This window comes from Magnolia sinica, chromosome 11, assembly GCF_029962835.1.
Source record: "Magnolia sinica isolate HGM2019 chromosome 11, MsV1, whole genome shotgun sequence".
Classification (NCBI taxonomy): domain Eukaryota; kingdom Viridiplantae; phylum Streptophyta; class Magnoliopsida; order Magnoliales; family Magnoliaceae; genus Magnolia; species Magnolia sinica.
The window spans coordinates 18,890,980-18,904,572 of NC_080583.1; positions in this window are offsets into that span (position 1 = coordinate 18,890,980).

A 13,593-nucleotide genomic window follows, 5' to 3' on the forward strand; every position below is an offset into this window, starting at 1 on the left:
ATGGGTCATCTGAAACAGTCCTTGACCGTCTTATATGCCGCCATCTGAGACGGTCATTGGCCGTCTGAATTAGAGACGGTCTTTGGCCGTCTTTTACTTGTAATTTGAGACTGTCAAAGACCGTCTCTATTAGAGACGGTCCTTAGTCGTCTTACAACCCTGTTAAAGACTGTCTCTATTAGAGATGGCCCTAAACGGTCTCTATTAGAGACTATCAAGGACCGTCTTTATTAGAAACTGTCCTAAACCGTCTTATAGCCCTGTCAAAGACCGTCTCTAATGCTCAGGTCAAAAATGAAAAAGCTCAAAAAAATTATAAATTTGAAAAAAAAAATATTTAAGAAGCTTAGAAAAATAATTAACAATGTTTAAGAAAAATTTAAATTTTGAAAAAAAATTGTAATTTTATAAAAATCTAGATTTTTAAAAAAAATAAAATTAAGAACTTTGAATAATGTTGATAATTTTGAAAAAAAAAAAATTCGATAAAAAAATGATATTTTGAAAAAGAAAATTTAAAAAAATTAAACAAAATTGTGAAAAAATTGATAATATGTAAAAAATATATTTTTTAAAAAAGAAAACTAGATTGTGTATTTTGACAACAAAAATTGAAAAGTTATATAACAAAAGTGAGATTAAAAAAATGATATTTTGAAAAAGAAAATTAAAAAAATTAAACAAAATTGTGAAAAAATTGATAAAACTAGATTTTGATGATGTAAAAAAAAATATTTTTTAAAAAAGAAAACTAAATTTTGTATTTTGACAAGAAAAATTGAAAAGTTAGATAACAAAAGTGAGATTTTGATGATGTGTTGTATATCCTTGCCACCCATACATTTCGCCAACCCATTTTTGGGTCGGGTATAAAAAATTGTGTAGATTTAAATCTTAAGTGGACCACACCATTGAAAAGAATGATAATATAGTACCTCGCCATTAAAAATTATAAAGAGCCCATCATAAGGTTTTACTAATGTTTATTTGCAATCCAACTTGTTGACAATGTAAAGGAGATCTAGGTGAAGGAAAACTACAAAGATTAAATTGATCCAAAACTTTTGTGGCCTTCAAAAGGTTTTTAATGGTTATTCATCATTGTTTTGATTGATATGGCCCACCTGAGATTATTGAGTTCTTGTGATTTGAAATCATATCCTAAAATATGATGGAAAAATATATGGACGATGTCAATATACATAAAATATATTAAGGTGGGCCCTACATGGTTAGAGTAACACCCATGAAGGAGTTACCTAAATAGTGAAATAGTACTATAAGGTCACCTCATGGGAACTTCCCATGAGGTTAATCTGTGTGGGCCCCACCATGATGTGTGTAGAACATCAACACCATGCATTTGATGTGTCCCCTTTAAGTCCAAAAATCAGTCATATACGAGACTTAGGTGGGCCATGACATCTAAAACTATGTGAAGACATCCCTAAAACATATAAAAGTATTTGGTGGGGCCCACATGAGTTTTGGATGTGTATGAAACTTGGTCTGATTCCTCATCCAAGCGAGACACACATAATGAATGGGCTGGATCTATGAACCACATCTAGGTGGGCCCAATAAATGATTATGAATGTTTTAATGGGAGGGTAACTCTCTCAACTATAGTATGTGGTGTGGCCCACCCAAGTCATGGATTGACTTTATTTTTAAGCTTGTGGCCTACCATGGAATGGTGCATCTGATTGACGGGGCATATCCAAAGTTCAAGTGGACCCACCATAGAAAAGAGTGGGACAGTGACACCCCCATTATTGAAACCTTCTTAGGGTCGGCCGTGATGTTTATTTGAGATCCAATCTGTTTATAAGTTAATACAGACATGGATGCGGTTGAAACTTGGTCTGATCCTTCATCCAAGTGGGACACACATAATGAGTGGGTTGGATATGTGAATCACATTTAGGCAGGCTCAATATATGATTATAAATGTTTTAAGGAAACCCTTCTCTACTACATTTGGGTTACTCGTTACCCTTACCAGAGTAAACTCTGTGGGGTCCACTGTTATTTATTTATTTTATCCACTCCATTCATCCACGTTAACAGATAATTTGAGGTCTAAAGAACAAAAAGGAAGCATATCCAAAGCTCAAGTGGACCACACCACAGGAAATAGTGTGATTGAACCTCTACCATTTAAAATTTCTTGGAGGCCATAGAAGTTTTGGATCCAGCTGATGTTTGTGTTTTTTATTCATTCATATATTTTTGATATTATGAACAACCTTTAACCGTTTTTGGACAATCCGATCAGTCTAGATTGAAGAGTAATAACTTCAGATGTTTAAATCAAAATTCACTCAAATTGTTGATCAATCTTGTTTGCCCAATATCTTTCTCATATGTAACATGATTGGGGCGAGTAACTAGTCAATTTAAGGGTAATGATCAGTAAAATAGAGTGAATGGACTAGACATGTAAAATGGGTTAAATATTCTAGACAAATTTGTGACTCAACTTATTGACACCCTGAGACTCTAAGAATTAATGTTAGTAAGTTTTGTGGGGCCTATCATGATGTGTGTCGAACATCAACACCGTGCATTTGATAGAAGTTTTGGATAAGCTAATGTTTGTGTTTTTGCTTCATTCATATCTTTTAGATATTATGAACATGTTGGATGGAAAATAAACATTATTGTGGGCCTAAGGAAGGTATCAACGGTGGAAATCATTATTCCACACTGTTTTGTGTGGCATGGTCCACTTGAATTTTGGATTTACCGAAAATTTGGGATCAACACACACCGTTCATCCATTTTTCGAGATCATTTTATAGAATTATCTAAAAAATGAATCATATCCAAAGATTAAATGGACCACACCACAAATAAGGGGAATAGATTGGCTACTCCCCCTAGACCATTCAATGGCTGGTGGTTAGTGCTGTGTGGGCCCCACCATAATGTATGGCCCCACAAACCATTTTAAAATTTTTTTTTTTAATTTTGAACCAATTAGATTTCAAATAAACATTATGATGGGTCTTAGGATAGTTTCAATGGTGGGAATCACCCTCCCATTGTTTTCTGTGGTGGGGTCCACTACAGATTCTTATCGGTCTCATTCTTTTGCTCGTGACTTAAAATGATATCTCAAAATGGATGGACGATGTGGATATAACAAATACATCATAGGTTTTTATATTTTTTAAATATTATATATATATATATAGAAAATGTTCTATACGTCGAGCTCATGGGAACTCCCCATGAGGTCGAGCTGTGTGGGCCCCACCATGACGTGTGTCAAAAATCAATTCCATGCATTTGATGGGTCCCCTTTAAATTATAAGATATCCCATAAATCAGCCGTATACAGAACTTTGATGGGCCATACCATCTAAAATCATGTGAAGACATGCCTAAAATATATAAAAGCACTTGGTGGGGCTGGGTCTGAAACTTGGTATGACTCCTCATCCAAGTGGAAACACATAATGGATGGGCTAGATTTTTAATGGTGGATGTCCAATCACTATTGTTTTTGCATTGTGTCGTCCACCCAAGTTTTAGTTCATGCTCATTTTTTGGGATCGATGATAAAATTATGTTGAGAAATGGATGGACGGCATGGATGAAACAAATCGATCATGGTGGGGCCACAAAGCCATACTAGATCCAAAGCTTGACTTCACGTTTTCATTTTTTTTTTCTTTGTGAGTTTTGTATTTTATATAAAATAGTGGTGACTTGTTTATAACAACAGTGGCTAAGCTATAGAGTTATCCAGACCATCCAAAAAATCGGTATAGTTGTAAATGGTAAATATTTGTATATTTTTATTATATAATACAATCTTAACCATCCAGAAATTGGTCCCATACATGTACGACCATTAATAAAGTTTGTGTTATTATTTAGTAGAAAACTCATTACTCACGGATTTTAAAATTTTATGTTATTTGGAAGAGGATTTCCATATCCATCCCAAATCGATCGAGCGCCCCTTTTCCCTCCTTTCCTCTTTTCCATCTTTCATCTTCCATTGAGCACCCACATTCAAATGGCCCCATTGATCGCTTTTTCCGACACCAGATCGGCATTCTCCGGCGCTAATGCTCAGCTCCCATGTCTGATCTCAAGCCCAAGATCGAGATCTCGTTCGCGGGAATGTTCGCCAGCAATGCTTTCGCCGCCTATGTTGCAGAGGTATCGATCCTTTTCTTTTCCCTATTCTATTTGATTTCGAAGTTAGATTGAGTGGAATTTGGTTGTATTTACTTGATCTTGTTGTTTTGATCTTGATCTTGTATTTTTGGCCTTTTTTTTTTTACATTTTTACTGTAAATTTTCGGTGATTCATTTTAGTTTGATTGAACAGATGTTCTTGTTTGATCTGGTTCTTTTGACCATGAATTTATAAATTTTTATAAAATTTCTTGCATTTTTTGCTCATCTAGTCGAATTTAATCAGTTTGGATTTTCTTTTTTCTTTTTTCCTGTTTTGCTGGATCTTTGGTTGACTTGTAATAGTTTGATATTTTTAATTGTAGAACTTTCGATCTTCATGCTACATTTGCCTAAATTTTCAGCATTTTCGTGTTACATTTGCTGTTTAATTAGCAAATTTTGAAATGCATAAATTTTCTAGTTTTCTTTTTCTATTTCTTTTTGCCTTTGATAGACAGCAGAGAGGGCAATGGCTTGCATTTGATAGACAGCAGAGGGGGCATGGATTTATGGAGGCTTGCATTTAGGAAATCCACGGATTTGAAAATCCCTGCAAACGATAAATAGGGGAGATTTGAAATCCATGGATTTCACAAATCCCTGCCAAAAATCCCTCGCCCCAAACAGCCCCCAAGTAATCAAAGTAGAAAAAATAGTGAACACGTTGATTAAGTGATGACACATGGAAAAAAAGAAAAGAAAAAAGAAAAGAAAAAGAGACTGTGACATCAAAGAGATCTCAAACCCGAATCAATAATGCTAGTTCAGAAACATCCTCAGTGCATGAGTCACTGAGACTAGACAGCCTTGTCTATCTCCAAATGTACACAGTGGAAAGAAGTAATCAAGAGGTGTTGCAAGAATCCATACTTCCTCTTATATTTTCATAAATCTTCATGTTTTTAGATACCTTTCAAGACGCCGTCTGGTGTGTATCATCTTTAAGGCCTAGCTGTCCTTTATAATATGGTTTTGAAGGGTGTGCTCTTTGGTGAGCATGGGTGTGACTTGTGAGGATCAACTATGGAAAGGTTGAGTCAGGGGTCCTCCAAACTCTGATTTCTTAGGACAGTTATGGCAAGGATTAGTTACAATTCACAACTATAGTTGTGGAAAATGATTTCCGCAACAAAATTTACATGCATGATTAACCCAGCTTGTATGTACTTGTATCTTGGTTGCATTCTGAACATTTCACTAGTCAAAAGATTCTTCTCCAGTGTTCTTGAACAGATGCTGACAGAAGGGGAGAGAGATCTTAGTCCAACTTTAGAAGGGCATGGAGCAGAACCCTCATAGAAGCATTGCAGTAATGTTGCTGATCCTTAGCTAAACCTTGATCAACCATGGTTCTGTATTTCATATGATAAATATTTTTTAGAGGTTTTTGCATATACAACCCTTCCTTTTAGCAATAGAAGACAAAGCCCCCTCTAGTTTTCATATTTGTAATAACACCATTCCTTTTTGTCATTTATAAACAAATCCCCAAATTGTGACTGTTTTAAGATGATAGCATAACTAGTGTTAGCGAAGCTACCAAATTAAGTTTTTGCCCCTTCTGATTTGGAAAACGTTAGTTACTCTACTAGGTTGTTAAGGTGATATTCATGATGTCAAAAACTGCACAAGTGGCATTGTCACAACTTAAAACTGTTTATATCGTTGATCCTATTTTAGCAGTAACTTAAACTAATAATTACAATAGTTTGATTATTAATCAGCTGATTGATCTTCATTTTTTTGGATGATCAATGAAAGGAAGTGGGTGGTCATGTGCAGTTCCCTCCGTTTCTTTGGGCCATGCTTCTTAAGCTAATAAATATTTCATTCATTATTTCAGAGTATTGCAGTGGCCTTCATGTTTCAGTCCCCTCCGCTTCTTTGGGCCATGCTTCTTAAGTTCCTGTTCGGAAGTGCATATTCAGTTGATGTAAGAGCATTTAATCTTTCTTTTTATTTTACCATGATTTAGAAAGGAATTATAGATAGTGAATGTCATTTGCAGTTCATAAGATGGAAACAAAGGGTAACCATGCCTTGGTTTTACTAACATCTTTAAAATTTGACCAAAAAAAAAGTAGTAAATGAATGTGCATGTATCAGCCGTCATCTCTAAATATGATGGGAAGGAATCTAGAATGTATTCCAAAAAAAAGAAACCTCTTGCTTTTATTCTATTTCCCAAACTCCACCTCATTTTATGCATGACTTGGAGCTGCTTACACTAATAGATCCTTAATTAGTCAACTGAAAAAGTTAGTCTTGCCCTTGGTTAAGCACAAATATCACTATTTTGCCATGCATTTGAATTAATCTTCTTTTATATACTAAAATTTAATTTGGTCTGGCATGAGCCTAGGTCCGGGCCTAGCCTGGCCTTGTACATGTGGCATATGACTCGAGAATCAACCTAACAAGTCCTGATTTAAAGCCCATTGTTTAAAGTAAAGATGGATTAATGTTGAGTCTTGCCAATGTCTATTAATATTAAATTCCATGATGTTCAAGGGAAGAAATACCGTTGTGCCATACTGAATTTTTATTGGTAAGGGTTTAGCCAATCTTAATAATTTTTATGGATGCAGAGGCCAATTAAATGTTTTGAGAGAGCAGCTGAAAGGTGTCACACGGATTCACTATCCAGTATAGTTGCATCATGTTCTTGGGGTAAACATGTCGTCGTTGGCACAGGAACACCTTTCCAAATTATGTGGAGCAAGAAAGAAGTTAGTTTTCTTCCCTTTACCATTGTTGTTTGATTGTTAATCCTGTTTGGAGTTCTTTCCCTATTGAGAAGTCTTCAAATGAAGTGCATTATCCAAGCCTGGATGCCACACATGTATGAAGTGCTTATTAGATGTTGTGAAATATAATGCCAAGAATTAGTATTTCATGTCCCATAATGTGTTTTATTTTGTTCTTTCTATGAAATTGGCTTCTTTTTTCTAAACATGTACCTATTGCATGCATTTTGTTAGTAATTGGCATCCACCCATACATGGTGTCTTTCTTTTTCTTTTCTTTTTTTTTTTTTTTAATGATGTTCTATGATTGGACTAGTTCCTGCTTTCCTGGCAAACATTCTAATATCAATCTGGTCGAGTTGGGAAAGGAAGCAGTGAATGAAGATGATAGAGCTATCTTGTTTTCAGCAACAAATCTTACTGGGAAGTTTGACATTATGGGTTTAGAACAAGAAGACATGATTCTATTGTTCATAATTAGTAACAACAAACAGCAAGTCAACAAACCTTATACGCGGTAAGAGTTTCCTGATGCTAATGGATTCTTGCTTGGAAGGCCACATCTCAAATGATGATGGAACTAAGTTGGTGCGATTGGTTTCTCGTTGCTTGCAATATGAACCTCGTGAGAGGCCAAATGCAAAGACGCTTGTGACTGCTCTTACTTCTCTTATCATGCAACACTTTCACGGGTACTTGCTCATATTTACTTCTTTTTTTTTGGGATTTTGCTGGTACATGATAGCACAACAACATTACTAGTTTGTGTATGAAGCATTACTTTCCATCTGCTGAATTTTACTTTATTGGCCCCTTGAGTACAAATCTCTCAAGTCTAGGAACTACACCAACCATCTGGTGGAAAGTAATCTTGTTGGAAAGTAGGTTCATCCAAATGAACCTGAAGTTTGACATTGAGGTATACAAATGCAAATACATGTAGATAGGTAGAAGAGATTGATACAGTCATGTAGATAGCTTCTATGTGGTTGTATTGAGAATATGAATGACATAAATAAATCGAAGGATGCAATTTGGGGGTGTAAACCAGCCACCATCACCAAATTGTGTTAAAGGAGCAACCATATCAAAACCTTTGTGGGAAATGCTTCTTGTGGGAAAATCCAAACCTGTTGTAGCCTTTTCTAGGGAAAATCGGAACTGTTTAACCAGCAACAGCCACATTTTTTAGTTTCTAATATACCCTTGACTTCATTTGAAATTTCTTTCAAAACCCATTGAGTATTGAAAGTTTTCAGCCCTAGGAAGCTAATTGTGGGGACAAAAATGTCCAAAAGCTACTCAAGCTGGGTCACACTTTTTAGAACTTTTAGCTTAAAAATCAAGTGTTTCCTTCCTCAAGTTTTTAGAACTTTTAGCTTAAATCTCTAGTATTCCCATCGTGAAGCAGGAGAAACCATAAATTACAATATCTGCAATGAACAGTATATTGAAACAAAACCATGTTTCTTCTTATAGCCAATGCTATAGTTTTTAGAAGTAAGCAATGATTTATCATAACAAATTGTGAAAAGAATAGAAATTTGTGGAAAAGCTCTCCCTTGACTTTTTGTAGCTAAAAATACATGAATTAGCTAAAATATATGATGTCTAGTTGCCTATGTATACGATGTGTATATGTAAGCGTCTTTGATGTGCATGTGGATGAATGATGGCATTCTTTTTCTTAGTTAAGAATATGCATTGATTGTGTATTTGAATTTTTTTAAATGCACCAACCAGAAACGATTTGAGACGACGTTCAATGATACTTTGTTAAATATGAAATTTATGACCTTTAGTAACTTGGTTAATTAAAAAGAACTACATAGTGGCTTGATCCCAATCTGACTTTTTGGGTACGTAGGCAGCCGTTCGTAATGTACTAGAATATCGGTGCAGCCACAAATCTTTTTTCTCCTTTGAATTGTAACAGACTGTATCGGTTGCATTTTTCTCTGTCATACAGGTTGTGGCTATCAAAGATATAATATCACCTCCTTATAGGGAAACATTTAATGATGTGTATAGGTAAATTCATTTTTTCTTATTCCTTATATTGTTTCCCAGTTATATTTGTGTTGGTTTCAGAGTACAGGTAGCAATAGAAAGTGTTGGTCGATTGTGGCTTATAGACAAAGGGATGAGTAACCAACAATACGAATATGGGAGGCCTTCCCCAGGTATCCAAATGCTTTTAGATATAATTATGTTGTTTTTAAATGTATTAGATCGAAATTGATGGAGCAGACTCGGATGTACGTCGGAGCTATCCGGATGTTGAGCGGGGGTCCCTGGAAGGTGGGAACCGCTGTTATGACCATGATGAAGCTGTCCATTTCCTATAGACAACATTGGAGTGGCTTGACCATTTGGACAGACCATGTTTATGTATTAACTCGAAATTGATGGAGCAGACCCGGATGTGCGTCGGAGCTATCCGGAAGAGCGGGGTTCCCTGGAAAGAGGGAATTGCTATTATGACCATGATGAAGCTGTCCATTTTTTATGGACAGCATTGGAAGGGCCTGGCAATTTACGTCGGATGGCCGTGTTTATATCTGTATTTGCAGGGACCATACCCTTAACCTAAACCAAAACCTATGACCTAAAACCTTAACCTATAACCTAAACTTCAACCTAAACCTAAACCTAAACCTAAACCTAAACCTATAGCCTAAAATTAAATCCCTAAACTTTAACCTATAACCTAACCTATACCTATACTTATAACCTAAAACTATTCCCAAATCCCAAAACCTATAACCTAAACCTAAGCTTTCCCTAAACCTATAAGCTAAACTCAATTCCCTAAAGCTAAACCTACACCAAATCCTAATCTCAACTCCCTAACCTAAACCTAAACATAAACTTGAAAACTCAAACTTAAACTCAATCCCGAACCTGAACCCGATTTCCTAAACCTAAACCATAACCCATTCTCAAATCCAAAAACCTATAACTTAAACCTAAACTAAAACCAAAACATATAACCTAAACCCGAACTCATTCTCAAATCCCAAAACCTATAACCTAAACCAAAACCAAAACCTATAACCTAAACCCGAACCCATTCTCAAATCCCAAAACCTATAACTTAAACATAAACCTTAACCAAAACCTATAACCTATAACCAAAACCTATAACCTAAACCCGAACCCATTCTTAAATCCCAAAACCTATAACCTAAACCTAAACCTAAACCTTAACCAAAACCTATAACCTATAACATAAATCAAAACCTAAACCTAAACCGAAAACCTATACCTATAACCTATAACCTAAATCAAAACCACCTTTCCCTAAACCTTAACCTAAACCTATAACCTATAACCTAAATCAAAACCAAAACCAAATCAAAACCTAAACCTAAACCTCTAACCTATAACCTAAACCTAAACCTAAAACCTAATGTATTCTCAAATCCCTAAACCTAAACCTACACCTAATCCTAATCTAAACTCCTTAACCTAAACCTAAACCTAAACTTGATAACCCAAACCTAAACCCGATCCTGAACCCAAACCCGATCTCCTAAACCTAAACCTTAACCTATTCTCAATTCCCTAAACCTATAGCTTATAACCTAAGCCGAAACCAAAACCTATACCTTAACCTAAACCTAAACCTAAACCTATAACCTATAACCTAAACATAAACCTAAAACCTAAATGTATTCTCAAATCTTTAAACCTAAATCTAAACCTTAACCTAAACCTATAACCTATAACCTTAACCTAAACCTGTAACCTATAACCTAAACCTAAACCTAAAACCTAAATGTATTCTCAAATCCCTAAACCTAAACCTACACCTAATCGTAATCTCAACTCCCTCACCTAAACCTAAACCTAAACTTGAAAACCAAAACCTAAACCCGATCCCGAACCCGAACCCAATTTCCTAAACCTAAACCTTAACCTATCCTCAATTCCCTAAACCAATTGCTTATAACCTAAACCAAAAGCTAAACTTATACCTTAACCTAAACCTAAACCTATAACCTATAACCTAAATCAAAACCACCTTTCCCTAAACCTTAACCTAAACCTATAACCTATAACCTAAATCAAAGCCAAAACCAAACCTAAACCTAAACCTATAACCTATAACCTATAACCTAAACCTAAACCTAAAACCTAATGTATTCTCAAATCCCCAAACCTAAACCTACACCTAATCCTAATCTAAACTCCCTAACCTAAACCAAAACCTAAACTTGATAACCCAAACCTAAACCCGATCCTGAACCCAAACCCAATTTCCTAAACCTAAACCTTAACCTATTCTCAATTCCCTAAACGTATTGCTTATAACCTAAACTTAAATCTAAACCTAAACCTTAACCTAAACCTTAACCTAAACCTATAACCTATAACCTATAACCTAAACATAAACCTAAAATCTAAATGTATTCTCAAATCCTTAAACCTAAATCTAAACCTTAACCTAAACCTTAACCTAAACCTATAACCTATAGCCTTAACCTAAACCTGTAACCTATAACCTAAACCTAATCCTAAAACCTAAATGTATTCTCAAATCCCTAAACCTAAACCTACACCTAATCCTAATCTCAACTCCCTCACCTAAATCTAAACCTAAACTTGAAAACCAAAACCTAAACCCGAACCCGATTTCCTAAACCTAAACCTTAACCTATTCTCAATTTCCTAAACCAATTGCTTATAACCTAAACCGAAAGCTAAACTTATACCTTAACTTAAACCTAAACCTATAACCTATAACCTAAATCAAAACAACATTTCCTTAAACCTTAACCTAAACCTATAACCTATAACCTAAATCAAAACCAAAACCAAACCTAAACCTAAACCTAAACCTAAAACCTAAACCTAAACCTAAAACCTAATGTATTCTCAAATCCCCAAACCTAAACCTACACCTAATCCTAATCTAAACTCCCTAACCTAAACCTAAACCTAAACTTGGTAACCCAAACCTAAACCCGATCCTGAACCCAAACCTGATTTCCTAAACCTAAACCTTAACCTATTCTCAATTCCCTAAACCTATAGCTTATAACCTAAACTTAAACCTAAACCTAAACCTTAACCTAAACCTTAACCTAAACCTATAACCTATAACCTATAACCAAAACATAAACCTAAAATCTAAATGTATTCTCAAATCCTTAAACCTAAATCTAAACCTTAACCTAAACCTTAACCTAAACCTATAACCTATAGCCTTAACCTAAACCTGTAACCTATAACCTAAACCTAAACCTAAAACCTAAACCTACACCTAATCCTAATCTCAACTCCCTCACCTAAACCTAAACCTAAACTTGAAAACCAAAACCTAAACCCGAACCCGATTTCCTAAACCTAAACCTTAACCTATTCTCAATTCCCTAAACCAATTGCTTATAACCTAAACCGAAAGCTAAACTTATACCTTAACCTAAACCTAAACCTATAACCTATAACCTAAATCAAAACCACCTTTCCCTAAACCTTAACCTAAACCTATAACCTATAACCTAAATCAAAACCAAAACCAAACCTAAACCTAAACCTAAACCTATAACCTATAACCTAAACCTAAACCTAAAACCTAATGTATTCTCAAATTCCCAAACCTAAACCTACACCTAATCCTAATCAAAACTCCTTAACCTAAGCCTAAACCTAAACTTGATAACCCAAACCTAAACCCAATCCTGAACCCAAACCCGATTTCCTAAACCTAAACCTTAACCTATTCTCAATTCCCTAAACCTATAGCTTATAACCTAAACTTAAACCTAAACCTAAACCTTAACCTAAACCTTAACCTAAACCTATAACCTATAACCTAAACATAAACCTAAAATCTAAATGTATTCTCAAATCCTTAAACCTAAATCTAAACCTTAACCTAAACCTATAACCTATAGCCTTAACCTAAACCTGTAACCTATAACCTAAACCTAAACCTAAAACCTAAATGTATTCTCAAATTCCTAAACCTAAACCTACACCTAATCCTAACCTCAACTCCCTCATCTAAACCTAAACCTAAACTTGAAAACCAAAACCTAAACCCGAACCCGATTTCCTAAACCTAAACCTTAACCTATTCTCAATTCCCTAAACCAATTGCTTATAACCTAAACCGAAAGCTAAACTTATACCTTAACCTAAACCTAAACCTATAACCTATAACCTAAATCAAAACCACCTTTCCCTAAACCTTAACCTAAACCTATAACCTATAACCTAAATCAAAACCAAAACCAAACCTAAACCTAAACCTAAACCTATAACCTATAACCTAAACCTAAACCTAAAACCTAATGTATTCTCAAATCCCCAAACCTAAACCTACACCTAATCCTAATCTAAACTCCCTAACCTAAACCTAAACCTAAACTTGATAACCCAAACCTAAACCCGATCCTGAACCCAAACCCGATTTCCTAAACCTAAACCTTAACCTATTCTCAATTCCCTAAACCTATAGCTTATAACCTAAACTTAAACCTAAACCTAAACCTTAACCTAAACCTTAACCTAAACCTATAACCTATAACCTAAACATAAACCTAAAATCTAAATGTATTCTCAAATCCTTAAACCTAAATCTAAACCTTAACCTAAACCTATAACCTATAGCCTTAACCTAAACCTGTAACCTATAACC